This window comes from Hevea brasiliensis, chromosome 18 (genome assembly GCF_030052815.1).
Source record: "Hevea brasiliensis isolate MT/VB/25A 57/8 chromosome 18, ASM3005281v1, whole genome shotgun sequence".
Lineage (NCBI taxonomy): Eukaryota > Viridiplantae > Streptophyta > Magnoliopsida > Malpighiales > Euphorbiaceae > Hevea > Hevea brasiliensis.
Window position 1 is genome coordinate 33,656,672 of NC_079510.1, and position 14,329 is coordinate 33,671,000.

At 37.4% G+C, this 14,329-nt stretch overlaps 1 non-coding gene and 1 pseudogene across 1 annotated transcript; both read right to left on the bottom strand.

The window, feature by feature from the left end:
• Window positions 1-211: 211 nt before the first annotated feature.
• LOC131175854 (metalloendoproteinase 2-MMP-like) lies at window positions 212-3,483 on the bottom strand (annotated as a pseudogene).
• A 5,102-nt stretch (window positions 3,484-8,585) lies between these two features.
• On the bottom strand, window positions 8,586-8,692 carry LOC131176138 (small nucleolar RNA R71). Its single transcript, XR_009146264.1, has one exon. It is a non-coding gene; the product is annotated as a small nucleolar RNA R71 (small nucleolar RNA).
• Window positions 8,693-14,329: the final 5,637 nt, after the last annotated feature.

Consider the following 14,329-nt stretch of genomic DNA (forward strand, 5'->3'; position numbering starts at 1 on the left):
TCCCTTTTCAATAATTTGCCTTCCATTTACTTGTAGAATAAAATACAATAAATAAGATGCTTTCATCATATTATTCATAATTGAAAAATGAAAAGCACAATATAATATCCATTATATAGGGATTAAGATCCTTTCATATTTGGTAATTAAACATGACCACATGAATTAATTTCTCTTTGATTATTCCATGTAAAACAAAGATTATGGTTGATTAATTAGGGTAGAGAGCATGTATGCCATCAATATCGTCTTGGGTGAGTTCCCTTTTAATAGTTCCTATTGGAATTATTGAATACATAATGGCATTTGAATCCTGACTGTGTGCAAGCCCAAGAAGATGACCAATTTCATGAGCAGCCACATATTCCAAGTCAAATTGGTTCATATTGGGATTACTACTCTAATCCTCATCTGCATCATAATAGAATCTTCCATCTTGGGGATAAAATGCATGAGCCAGCACCTCTCCTAGAAGCCCATCAAAAGCATCTCCATCTCTATGATCACCTCTATAAAAACCGATCACAATATCAGTATTCAAACCTGTAGGTGCTTCCTAAAAAGTGAATTGGGAAACACTTGCCCATCTCTGAAAAGCTCGCGAACAAGCAGACCTCATATGCGCCTCATTTGGGTTTTGAACTCCAGAGCGAAACATGAGGTGAGTTGATACTTAGAAGATGGCCATCTTCACATTTCCTCAAGAAAAGCATAGTGTGAAACCATGTGGAACATTTTTTACTTGTGGTGGCTGCTGCTTATTGGTTTTGATGAGGATGTGAGATTGGTGACATCGGTTACTCCACATCGTGGGATCATCATATTCTTGATGGTAGCAGAATCAAGACTTCCACTGACTTCAGCTTGAAAAATTTTTGGTAAGTTTTGGCCTTGGACTCCAAAAGGTCATCGAAATTGTCAGTTAGATTATTGGTATCATCACTTGGGTAATATCTAAATTTCCTGAGGTGCTTCTTGACCTTATTAAGGCCAACAACATATTGGCCCTTTTTGACTTCCTTTAGGCTTTGAAGAAATTTGAGAGTTTTCCCCTCATGTCCTTGGACTAAACTATAAAAATTTGGATTGAAAAGTGCGATGGGAGGAAGGTTATAAGAAGATAAAAGAATTTGGGAGCCATTGCTACAGTTCTTTCAGTAACGAATGGCTTAATCTCTTGGTGTAGTGGTTCAGGCTAGTGTTTTGTTGCTATTTATAGACAAACTTACTATATAGCTCAAGGATATATACATGTGTTTCATGCTACGGTTCAGCTTATTTTGACGTGTACTTCAATGTTTTTCTGGTCAATTCATTCACAATTGTTCTTAGTGGAAAATATAAATACATGAGTCTCACCTATTTTACATGTATGTTTCACTGTACATATTTCATCTTGTTTATGATATACTGGATCTAAGAAAGAATATGTGAGTTCTGTCCATATAATATAAAATAGCTTATCTACTTATATATATATATATATATATATATAGGAAAAAATAATTCTTCTTTAATGGTTGTTTGGTGGTATTGTTTCCTTCCCTTTATACATTATGCAAAATCATATTTATTTAAGTTTTTAATTCCCTAACAAACACATATGAATCATAACTAAGTTTTTAATTCCCTAACAAACACATATGAATCATAACTTACATGTTTGGGATGAAATTTTTATAATTTGTAGCCTGATGGGTGTAAGTAATTAAAATAATTACATATTTTAATAAAAATTTTCTTTTTAATTTCAAAGATGAAATTTTTATTTTTTGATTGATCAAACTTTAGATGAAGATTGAAATCAAGGTATTGCAGTTTTAAAAACTACTCCAATACCATTTAAGTTAAAGTTGATTGACTAAATGATGATGGAGTTACTTGCCATGCTTCATGGGTAACACGAAATCATAAGCGATTGTTGGCCAAACAAAGTGTGGGAAATTTGACAATTTAAACTTTTCTGTCCTTTCACACCATTTAATAGAGAAATTTGAAAATTTGTGTTGCTCATGTGTTTGGTATGAGTAGTACTTATCACAAAGAACTTTTCTCATAGTACTCAATCATGAATCTTTTCTAAATCAATGAATACCCCATAATGATCCTTCTTCTACTCTTTATAAATTTTCATTAATTTTATTTCTCTTATAAATTTAAGCAACTTCATCATTATAGGAAAATTAGAAACAAAAAATAGAAATGAACCTCATAGGTATGGCAATGACCCATCTTTCTTTCTCACAAATAGAACAGGAGCGCCCTAGGTTGAAGTGCTCGGACGTATGAAACCCTTGTCCAAAAGCTCCTATAGTTGCTCCTTCAGCTCTTTCAATTCTGCTGGTGCCATCCTGTAAGGCGGCATTGATATGGGGTTTGTACCCGGCACAACATCAATGCAGAACTCTATTCCTCTTCCTGGTGGCAACCTTAGAAGCTCCTTAGGGAAGACAACCATGAATTCTCTGACAACAGGAACATTTTCCATGTTGACACCTTCTACATATGTGTCTCTCACCAATGCCAAATACCCTTGACATCCACACCTTGACATTTTTCTAGCACTAATTGCTGACACCAAATTATATAGAGCCACGCTCCTGTCACCATCAAAGCTAAACTCTTCCACACTAGGTATGTGGAAATACACCTTTTTGTTCCTGGAGTCTAAAGTGGCATAATGAGTTGCCAACTAATCCATTACCAAGTTTTCATAGAAATCCATTTCTGGTAGAGGAACCAAGTTTCTTTGGGAGGATTCTTCCATCCACTACTCTTTGGGCTATCGGAAAAACCATATCTGCATCTATGTTGTCACTAAGCGGGGTAGCTACGACAAAGGGCATTATAAAGTTGTAGGTTTCTACCCAATCTCATGGTAAACACTAGGGAGACAAATGAGTGCGTAGCACCCGAATCTATTAAAACACGAGCCTCATAGGAACAGACTAGAAGAATACCTACCACAACTGCTTTGGAAGCCTAACCATCCTGGTGGGGTCAGGGTGAAAACCCGAGCTTGACCCCTACCCTGGGTTGCAGAATCCTGGTACTGACTTTTACCTCCTGATCTGCCTCCAAATCCACATCCCCCTTGTCCTCGGCCCTGTTGGCCACTGAACTGACTACCTGCCATGTTGGAAGCACCAGGATACAATTGACGAGGAACATTTACAACAGAACCCTGTGACCTCATCTGTGGCTCGCTGAACACGGGGCATTCCCTAGCAAAGTGACCTGGTTGGCCACACCTGAAACATACTCCTGAACCCATCAAACAAGGTCCTGAATGTCCTCTTCCACACTGTGAACAAGGCGTAAGGGAGGATCCTGAACTTGACCCAGAACTGCTATACCTTGAACTGTGACAACTGCTGGATCTATACCCATGTCTGAATCCTCGAAATTTGTGTCTAAAACCACTCCTTTTATTCCTACTCTTCCTCTGTAATTACTCTGGCCTCTGCTATTCGGAGCACCCATGTGGAGAACACCTGAAGAACTCTCTGCTCTATTTTTCTTTGCTCTTCCACTATCATCTCCGGTGTAGCTAATCTCAATCTATTGGGCTCGATCAACTACCATATCAAAAGACTGATCAGACATCATGGCCAGGTTTGCATACCTCCTGTCAAGCCCCTTTAGGAACCTCTTCACCTTCATAGTTTCTGTAGCTACTATTGTAGGGGCATATCTGCTCAATTCTAGAAATTCTATAGCATATTCATCTATAAACCTACCATTCTGCCTTAAGGCCTCAAAGGCCCACTGCTTTTGATCTCTGAAACTTTCTGGTACAAACCGGTTGATAAACAATTCCACAAACTGGGTCCATGACAAACCTTCCATCCGAGGTAAAATGTAGTCATTCATCCATTGTCTAGGCATAGGCCCCATGACATATTGCACACACTCTATAAGTCTCTTATCGATCCAAGCGCAACTCTCTGTTCTGCTGTCTGCGGGAATTCAAAAAGCCGATAGGCATCATCTAACACATCATAAGTACCGAGCACCAACTTGAAATTGATTATCTATTTGTAAGGTTCCCCTCTTGGTGCGGTGGACTGCTGCTGCTGTGGGGGGTGAATCATATACTGTGCCATCATATCGATGGTACTCTACAAACCAGCTAGAGTAGCTGCCATTGGGTCCATGGGACCCTGTGCCATAAAATACTGATCCTGTACTGGTGGCAGCTGCTCTTCTACTTGAGCAGCTCTAGACCTCCTACCCTGCCTCCTCGGGGCAGGCACCTCATCTGTCTTGGATACCTTATGCGGCACATCTGGTTCTTATCACGTGGCGGCTCTCACCTTCTACGCATTTTATTGAAATTCAATAGCATTAGCCCATAAAAATTTCAAAATGACATATTACACATAATTATATAAAGTAGAAACTAGAAGCAAAGATGACAATGCAAGATGAATGTGGACCCTATTTTCCGCATGTGACTACTATTAGACTCTTCCTAACACTTTAGACAATTTTCCCTATGAATCTGGAGCCTAAGCTCTGATACCACATTTGTCACAACCCAACCTATGGGCCGGACCGGCACTAGGACCTGGGCCAGCCTAAAGCCTCTAAGGCCCATAGTAAGCCTAACTATTCCTCAACCCAACTCTAAGGCCCATTTGGGCCCAATTTCAAAAATTCAACTAGACAGAGTTCAACCATAAAATGGACCTTTTAACGGGGAGTTTTTGACTCACCCGACCTGTAAACACAATATATAATCAATTGGGGAGCTCAGCTCACCCTCCACATACTCAAATGTCATAAAAATAAATGGGAGCTCAGCTTCCTCATCCAGTCCAACATTCATGCATATAATAAGTTTACAGGTCCAACATGGTAATTATATTACAGACCCAAATCAAATAAATATTTCTAACACATGCGGAATTCTAGAAGTTAACAGAATTATACAAACATGAATAGATGACCTGCGAAGGAGAAAAGCAGGTTAACCACAAAAATAATCCTCCTGTAGCATAGAAAAATATTGAACAGGAGTGAGCGTTCGACTCAGAAAGTAAAATATCAATTTTAACCATAATCTCTATAGCTATCTAAAGCTAATACACCCTGTGAAGTGAAATGTATCATCATCATAATTTTCATATCATAACAATAAAAAGGTAATTTGGAGCACTCACACACCCGATAATATCAAACAATACATATATGGGAGCTGATCCCCTATACAGCCTTCTTAATCCAACCTGTGCCAATGAAGAACTCAAGTCAGACTTTCGCTTAATAAACCAAATCGGGGTCCCAGCGAAGAACTCAAGCCGTGTCTACCCCGAAGGATCGGGTCCCAACGAAGATCTCAAGCCGTGTCTACCCGTCCTGTCCATAGCTAACACCATACCACACGCACGCCAACTCACGCTGCTTGCTCCAAATTACCACAATAACATCCATGGCACTTTAACAATTATTAATGCAATATAAAATGTGCCTAGTATTTAACTACATAAATACATATTTATAAGTGATGCATGGGCATGCTTGAACATATAATAATATCAAAATTACAATTAAAATTAATATTTTACTCACAGACTCAACCAAAGTCACTATGGCGACTGGGCGGAGGAGGAAGGCTGTCCCGGCTCACCTGACAATTTTATTACAATTATTTAGTACATTTGACTCAATACAAACTAAGAAAAGACCAAAGATGTCCAAAGTCGCGCCGAAAATCTGGCAGAGTCTCCCCTATACCTAGGACCTACCCAACCTACAAAAAGGCTTAAAACACACTTCTATATCCACAAACCATATATCCATAACTCAATCACATCACACAGCCCCTCTTGGGCCCATCCAAACAGTCATCAATCACACGATATAAAATTACAGTTTAGTCCTTATAATTGACTCTTTTGCAAAAACTACCCAAATGAGCTCTAAAAATTCTAAAACTTTGCCCGATGATCCTTAGCAATATTACTAAGCTAATGCAAAAGGAATCATAATTTTCTAAGCTACCATGAATATTTTATGGATTTTTAATCCCATTCAAGCACTAGAAAATTAAGAAAAGTAAGGTTCGGGTTTACCTATGCCGATTTCGATCTCGGGAATGCGCTCGGGGCGTCTAACAATGGTGGGGTAGCCAAAATCTCGACCCAATTTCGAGACTTTTGGTGCTTTATGCATGCAGCGGAAATTCACGAGCACGAGCAAGCGTCAATTCTGCGAATTGAAGGTACCTACACGAAGCCCACAACACGAGGTTTAGTATATAATTTTTACGGAATTTTCTAAGCTCATTTAATGCTCAGAAAAATAATACGAAGTTTTGTGGGACTCACCGAAAAATGGTGTCGAAAAATTTTGAAATTTATATTGCCGCGAAGGTCTCGACGAGTGTAGCGCTTTGGTACTCTCGGTTTTCTCGTGGGGTTCACGGTTTGCGAGAAATCTAACCCAAAAGTCGAAATGGGCTAAAACTTCCCAGATAAAAATTGGACAAACCGCTCGATGGATTTTGGTGTTCTTGGTGTCTATGGAAAGCTCTCGAGGTGTAGATGGTGTTTAAAATAAGACCAAGCCCAAACAGTGGTCAGATCGGCTGGGTCGATCGGGAAGTTGGCCGTCTGCGATGTCGGGTGTCTTCATAGCGCTTTCGGCGTTCGAGCGGTGGCCGTGGCGAGGAAGGGTGAGCGGCGCCGACGAGGTGGGGAGGCTGGGGCGGTGGCTGGCCGGCATGGGGAGGAGGGAGGAGAGAGAAAACGGGAGAGAGAGGAAGAAGGGTCGGGACGCTCGGGGAAGAGAAGAAAAGAAGGAAGGAGGCCGGTCCGATTCGATCGGTCCTCTCCGGTCCGGTTTGATTATGCCGATTCGATTCAGGATACAAAATTTTGAATTTTTTACTCTGCCTTGGGACCGAAAACGGGGCTCAAAAATTCTGAAAAAATTCTAGAAAACTCAGAAAAATTCATAGAGTCCAAGCATATTTTTAGTTTTGCCACGTGGTCTTTAAATTAATTTTTAAAAATAATCAAAGTTTTATATTTTCAGAAAATCGAACCCGATTTCTAAAACCCGAAAAATCTCAAATAATTTCCCAAAATTTAATTAAAATAAAATATCAATATTTTTCCACAAAATAATAAATTTAAAAATTAGGGGTGTTACAAAAAATCTTAATAGAGATCATATAATAAGCGGGGTTTGATGTAAACCTTCAAAACTAAAAAAAAAATTGAAAAAAAAATAATAAGAGAATATAAGTCCACTTGCCACTAAGGCAATATCAAAGTTGCAATAGGCTAGCTAGTAAGCCTTCTTTTCACTCTCTTCATCCATTGTAACTCTTCCAACATTAAAATTTGCCACATCAACAAGAGCTGGCAAACAGATGCAAGTTTTCATTGTATAATTACTCCATAAATATAAGTCATTTTGCTGCGATAAATATCAAATATTAATTTGACAAAAAAGCCAAATCTTTTCTCTAATTGATAATTGTATTCAAACATTTTAATTTATACCACATAAAACCTTTAAGATTGAGAATAATTGTAGCCAAATCTCAAAATATATAGCAACAAAATGCACATATTCTTTTTCATAATAAGAATTTTTAAGTAATATCATATTTAACTTTAACATTACATTCTCATACCGTCCAACCAAACCATATATAAGATTATTCAACTATCATTTACTAAACTCTCCTAAACAAAATGAGATTAAAAAACATTACCTTCATTTTGAAGAAACCTTAATTTGGCTGTCAGTTTGGTGCCGTTGCTTGGGACTAAAAGTTTATTAGATTTCGTGTTTTTAGTATTAGGATATTCTGTTATTACCTCTGTTTGTGAAGTGTTGCTATTTTCAGGTTTGCGACGAAAATTATGGTGCTACTATTCATTGACAGAATTTTGGTTGAATTAGGAGGGCGTTCTATACTTGTTTTAAAGGAAACGATGTTCTGAAGAAAACCAATCAATGCGTAGGATTCATTGGCCCCACCCTCTTTAGGCTAAATTCCATTATTTTCTAATAGTTTGGTTCTTTTTGTTTATGACAAGAACTTCTCGATCTGGTGAGTTGCTCTTTGATCCAGAAGTAGAGAAAACAGCTAAACAGTTGAGAAAATTAGCTAAGCAGGCTAACCTAATTCAAGCTCCGAGTACATCTAAAAGAGTCCATTCTCCAAAAGAATTAGGCTCGGATTCAAATTTCGAAAATGAAAACATGGCTGCTAGGACTTTGAAAGAGTTGGCTACCCCTAATCTAAACCAACAGCCTTTATGTATTCAATTCCCTACTTTAGATGTTGCTTTTGAGCTAAAGTCTAGACTAATCCATTTGTTGCCTAAGTTTCATGGTCTTTCAGGTGAGGATCCACATAAGCATTTAAAGGAATTTCATATTGCGTGTTCCAGCATGAAACCTCAAGGATTTTTAGAGGAAGCGATTAAGCTTGAGCTTTCCTTTTTTCACTGGAAGGCACAACTAAGGATTGGTTGTATTACCTTCCTTCTGGATCTGTTAACTCATGGAATGAGATGAAGCAGATGTTTTTGGAGAAGAATTTTCCTGCTTCTCGTGCTGCTAACATAAGAAAAGAAATTTTTGGCATCCGGCAGTACAATGGAGAGAGTTTGTACGAGTATTGGGAGTGATTTAAGAAGCTATGTGCAAGTTGTCCCCATCATCAAATAAGTGAGCAGTTTTTGATTCAGTATTTCTATAAGGGACTTTTACTAATGGACTACAATATGATAGATGCTGCTAGTGGAGGAGCTTTGGTTGACAAGACACCAGAAGATGTAAGGAGGTTGATTGCTAACATGGCAGTAAACTCTCAGCAGTTTGGAATGAGAATGGATCACACACCTAAGAAGGTTAATGAGGTAAGTACATCTAACCTTGAGAAACAGATTTCTTATTTAACTTCTTGGGTGAGGCAATTGGCAGTAGGGAACATGTAAATAGTTAAAGTATGTGGAATTTGTTCGGGTTCGGGTCATGCTAATGACATGTGTCCTACATTACAAGAGGATGAATCACTGTAACATGCTAATGCAGTAGGAAATTTTGGACAACCACAACGCAGGTATGACCCATTTTCTAATTCTTATAATTCAGGATGGCTAGATCATCCCAATTTGAATTATGGGAATCAACCAGTACAAAACTGATATCAGAAGCAGAGAGCATAAGTGAATCAACCACCTCCTCCTCCCTCAAATTAAGGTATGTCACTCGATGAAATTGTTAAGGCTTTGGCTAGCAATACACAACAGTTTCAACAGGAGACCAGAAATAGCATTCAAAAAACAGAGAAGCAGATTGGTCAATTAGCTTTGTTTGTGAGTAAGCTTGAAGCTCAAGGTTCTGGAAAGCTTCCATCACAAACAGTTATGAATCCCAGAGAAAATGCAAGTGCTATAGTGTTGCGGAGTGAGAAAGAAGTTGATAATCAGACTCCATATGTGTAACGCCTTCACCATAGATAGTCCGTACATTTTACTGTTCCGACAACTAAAGTCTGTTCGGACAGTCAAAATATCTGGAACTACACCTAAACTATAGTGAGGAGGCGTAAATTGAAGAAATAAATGTTAAAAAAATATAGGAAAAATTTAGAGAAAAATAAATCAAAGTTTAAAGGATTTATAAATTGGTACAAAAATAATAAAAATAACCCGATATGCATTATGAAGGGCATTTTGGTCATTTCACCCCCAGAGGTATTTTTAACCCAAATGTCAAATTAAAAATTTAGAGAATAAAATAATTAACATAAATTAAAATTTATGAAATAAATTAGGAAAAGAATGAGAAAAAAAAAAAGAAAAGAAAAGAAGAGAAAAGAAAAGCTTATGGCATTTAAAAGAATTAAAGTACACAAAAACAAATAAATATATAAGACAATAGAAACAAAAGCCACCAACCATAAGCTTCTTCTCCACCTCTTCTCTCTCTCTTTCTCTCCCATGGCCGGCACACACTTTTCCCCCCACCTTTTCACCATTTTTGTCAAGCTTCCAAGCTTGATTTCTCAACAATCCACCCAAAACCCATAGCCCACTTCACAAAAAATACTCCCCATACCCTAAGGAAGCTATAGATACCAAAAAAAAGCAAGGAAAGTGAAGTTTAATAAGTTACAAAAAAAAGGTTAGTGCTCAAAACTCTTAATCTCTTCTTTAAGCATGAAAATCATGCTAAACCAAGTGAACATTTACATGAAATTAAAAAGAAAAATTTGGGAAAGAAACCCTTGAATTCAACAGCCCTAGAGGAACCATGAAAATGATGGATTTTGTTGGTTTTAGTTTAGTTAGGGAAGTTAATTAACAAGGTATTATATGTGAAAATTGATTTCATGGTTATATATATAAATTTGATGTTTGAAATTAGGGTTGTGCACTTGAAATTGAGGATTTTGTGACATTTTTGAATTTGAACTAATTGTGTTGAGATTGATGCTAATAGAAGTGACATGTATACTTGTTTGGAGTTTGGAGAAAGAGGAGATTGAATTTTGAGAGTGTTAAATTTTCTATAGGTTGGGACTCAATGAGTCCAGTGTGTTTGTTGAACCCTCACTGACAATGTGTGACTCCAATTGGTATGAGGCCAATTGGAGGTATTTTGGGACATCAAACCTTCATTTTCAAGAAGCAACCCTGCCCAAATTCTGTCAAAATCATGACCAATTCTCTACCCAAACCCGGATGACCAAACACTGCCAACCCAGAAAATGACCAAATGAATAGTACGTGTTCATTTGGTCATAACTCTCTCTGTACTCGTCCAAATGACCTAAAATTTCATCAATAGAAAGTTTAGATATAGGGCTACACTTTTCATGAGACCACTTGACCCAGTTTTGCCTTTAACCAATTCAAATTGTTAGCACAAGTTGGGTCACTAAAACTGCCAACCCTGAAATTATCCAAAATACTGTTCCTTTGGTATTTTGACCATAATTGAGTTCTATAACCCCAAATTCAGTGATTCAAAAACTGAAATTCAAGTTTAAACATAGAGAAGCAATTGTTATGAAGGAAGTGTGACTAAATAAACATCCCAACCTAGTCAAATTCCTAGATAAAGATAACACATCAACATGAACCTAAAGAAAGGTTCATAGGAAAAATGCTATATATGATAATTAAAATACTCATAAGAAAAATTAAATATTAAAAATGATATGAATATGTAAATTGGGACTAATGTTCTATTAATATGAAATTAATGGTACCAATGAGCGATCTTAGAAAATAAGTAACGATGAATAGTTCTAAATTAATTAAAAATGTTTAATTACCCATAGTATACCTAGACTTATTTATTTAGTTTGGATAAATTAATATACCAATTAGGGACTACAGATAGCGATCACGCCTCTAGAAAATCATGAACTGACAATATATATGCGGTATGATTGTTCTACGAGTTATATGCCTACTTGCGGCCATTGTACCTACTTTATTTACGGCTTTACAAGCTGGCGGTGAGTCTCATGCACGATGGCGGCCTCGTGCCTATGACGTATATTGAATAGACATATGGCTGTCTAACCAGTATACACCGTGCATCCAGCTTTTATAATTTGTTATAGTTTTCTTGGACACTGATAAAAAAATTAATTAAGACTTAAAATACAATAAGTAATCATAAAAGATCTCAATAATGTTAATTGCTTCCAAAGAGCAATAAAAATGTAAAAAACCCAGAAATTATGATTTGCAGATATTATTTCAATTGTTAAATTATTGTTATTATAAATTATGCACCACTAAGCATTATACTTAGCGCGTTGGTTTTCCATCGCATAGTCTTGGAGATTAATCCCGGTAGCGTGGCAATGATGAGTGCAGCGTGAGCTACGACGGATCTACCATTGTCCAAAGTCACCTCACCGGTCTTTTGTATTTTGGTAGGGCCCATGTATAGACTAGTATTTTGGTTCATTATGTTTAGTCATTATGTAATTACTAGTTTATGATGTATTTCATTTTGGACTTGAAATTAAACTTGAGATTGAAATGAAAACTTGTAATTTATTATCTATGAATTTTCATATGAATGCAATAGATGATACTTCATTTTGAGATCTCATAAATAGTTGTGAATGATATGATAAAAGAGAATATGATATGAAAATATGTGAGATGACTATAAATATGTTAATAGGTGATAGTGGAACCCGCTAGATGCTAATAAAACAGAGGAGGATCTGTCAGGGTCTCCACAGAAATAAGATATAAAAAAAAAATTTACACATTAATTACCTGATTTGAATGACATTAAAATTTACAATATACATGACAAGACAAGACAGGGTGCTCTGGCACCGAATGTGGCACTCATCGCTCGGCTACACTGTAAACGGGTGAGGAGTGCCACAACATGAGTCAATGAAAAAGAAGAAGCAAGGAGCAAAAGAGTCTGAAGTTTCTGAAGTTGAGGTAAATATTGAACTTGAACTGAATAAAGCTAATAATTCTGTTCTTCCTCCATTCCCTAGCGGGTTGGCCAAGACTAAGAGAGAAGAACATGAGAAAGAGTTTTTAGAGACTTTCAGAAAGGTAGAGGTTAATATACCTTTACTTGATGCTATCAAACAAATCCCCAAGTATGCTAAATTCCTTAAGGAATTATGCACTACAAAGCGCAAGTTGAGGAATAATAAGAAGATTAGTGTCGGGGAAAATGTGTCAGCATTAATTCAGTGAAAATTACCCCCTAAGTGTAAGGATCCAGGTTCGTTTTCTATTCCATGCAAAATAGGTGATTCTAGATTTAAACGTGCAATGGCAGATTTAGGAGCATCTATTAATGTTATGTCATATTCAGTTTTTTAAACTTTAAATTTGGGTCCATTGACAGAAACCAGTGTTATTATTCAGTTAGCTGATCGTTCTAATGCTTACCCATTAGAAGTAGTTGAGGATGTTTTGGTGCAGGTTGGAGAGTTGATTTTTCCTACAGATTTCTACATTTTGGATATGGAGGATAGTTCTCCCACATCAAACTAAGCTTTGATTTTGTTCGGAAGACCTTTCCTAAAAACTACCAAGACAAAAATTGATGTGGATGATGGTACCTTAACTATGGAGTTTGATGGAGAGATTGTCAAATTTAATATCTTTGATGCCATGAAGTATCCTGCTGATGATCATTTTGTCTTTTCTATTGATGTTGTTGATACATTTGTGCAGGATGTTTGAGTTAAGCATGGAGGATGAGTTAGAAATGGTGATTAGTCAAGGAATTCATGAAGTAGTAATGGCTTTGACCCACTAGTGATATTGTCGCTCTGGGCCGAAGCCCTCACGGTTTTAAAACGCGTCACTAGGAGTTACAAACCACCAACTTATAAACCCAGCATCTCTCCCGTGTTTTGCTGATGTGGGATATGCCTAGGGTGTTACAATCCACCCCCCTTATGGGACTCGGCATCCTCGCTGAGGTTTTCCCCACCATCACTCAAGGTTGCCGCGGAGCGGCTCTAATACCACAAATGTAATGGCTTGGCCCACTAGTGATATTGTCGCTCTAGGCGAAGCCCTCACGGATTTAAAACGCGTCACTAGGAGTTACGAACCACCAACTTATAAACCCAGCATCTCTCCCGTATTTTGCCGATGTGGGATTTGCCTAGGGCGTTAGTATCAATCAGCCATTAAGTGTAGAGGTTTAAGACACGGTAATGGCACTGCAGTCATTACATTCTATTCCAAAAAGGTATAGAGTATCAAAGATTGACTTACCTGTATCTCACACAAAATTATTACCTTCTGTTGTGTAGGCTCCAGTTCTTGAACTCAAGCTTTTACCTAAGCATTTAAAGTATGTTTACTTAAGAGACAATGAGACACTTCCAATTATCATCTCAAGTAATTTAACAAAGATTCAAGAAGAAAGATTGACTAGAGTTCTGAGAATGCATAAGGAAGCAATTGGATGGACAATAACTGACATCAAGGGTATAAGTCCATCAGTATGCATGCATAGAATTTTACTGGAGGATGATGCTAAATCAAGTAGAGAAGCTCAAAGGAGGTTGAACCCATAGATGATGGAGGTTGTGAAGAAGGAGATTTTAAAGCTATTGGATGCAGGGGTTGTTTACCCAATTTTAGATAGTAAATGGGTTAGTCCAGTCCAAGTAGTGCTAAAAAAATCGGGAGTTACTGTGGTAACAAATCAAGATAATGAGCTTGTTCCAACAAGGATTCAGAGTGGATGGCAAATCTGCATAGACTACCACAAGCTGAATTCGACAACAAGGAAGGATCACTTTCCATTGCCATTCATTGATCAGATGCTTGAGCGGTTA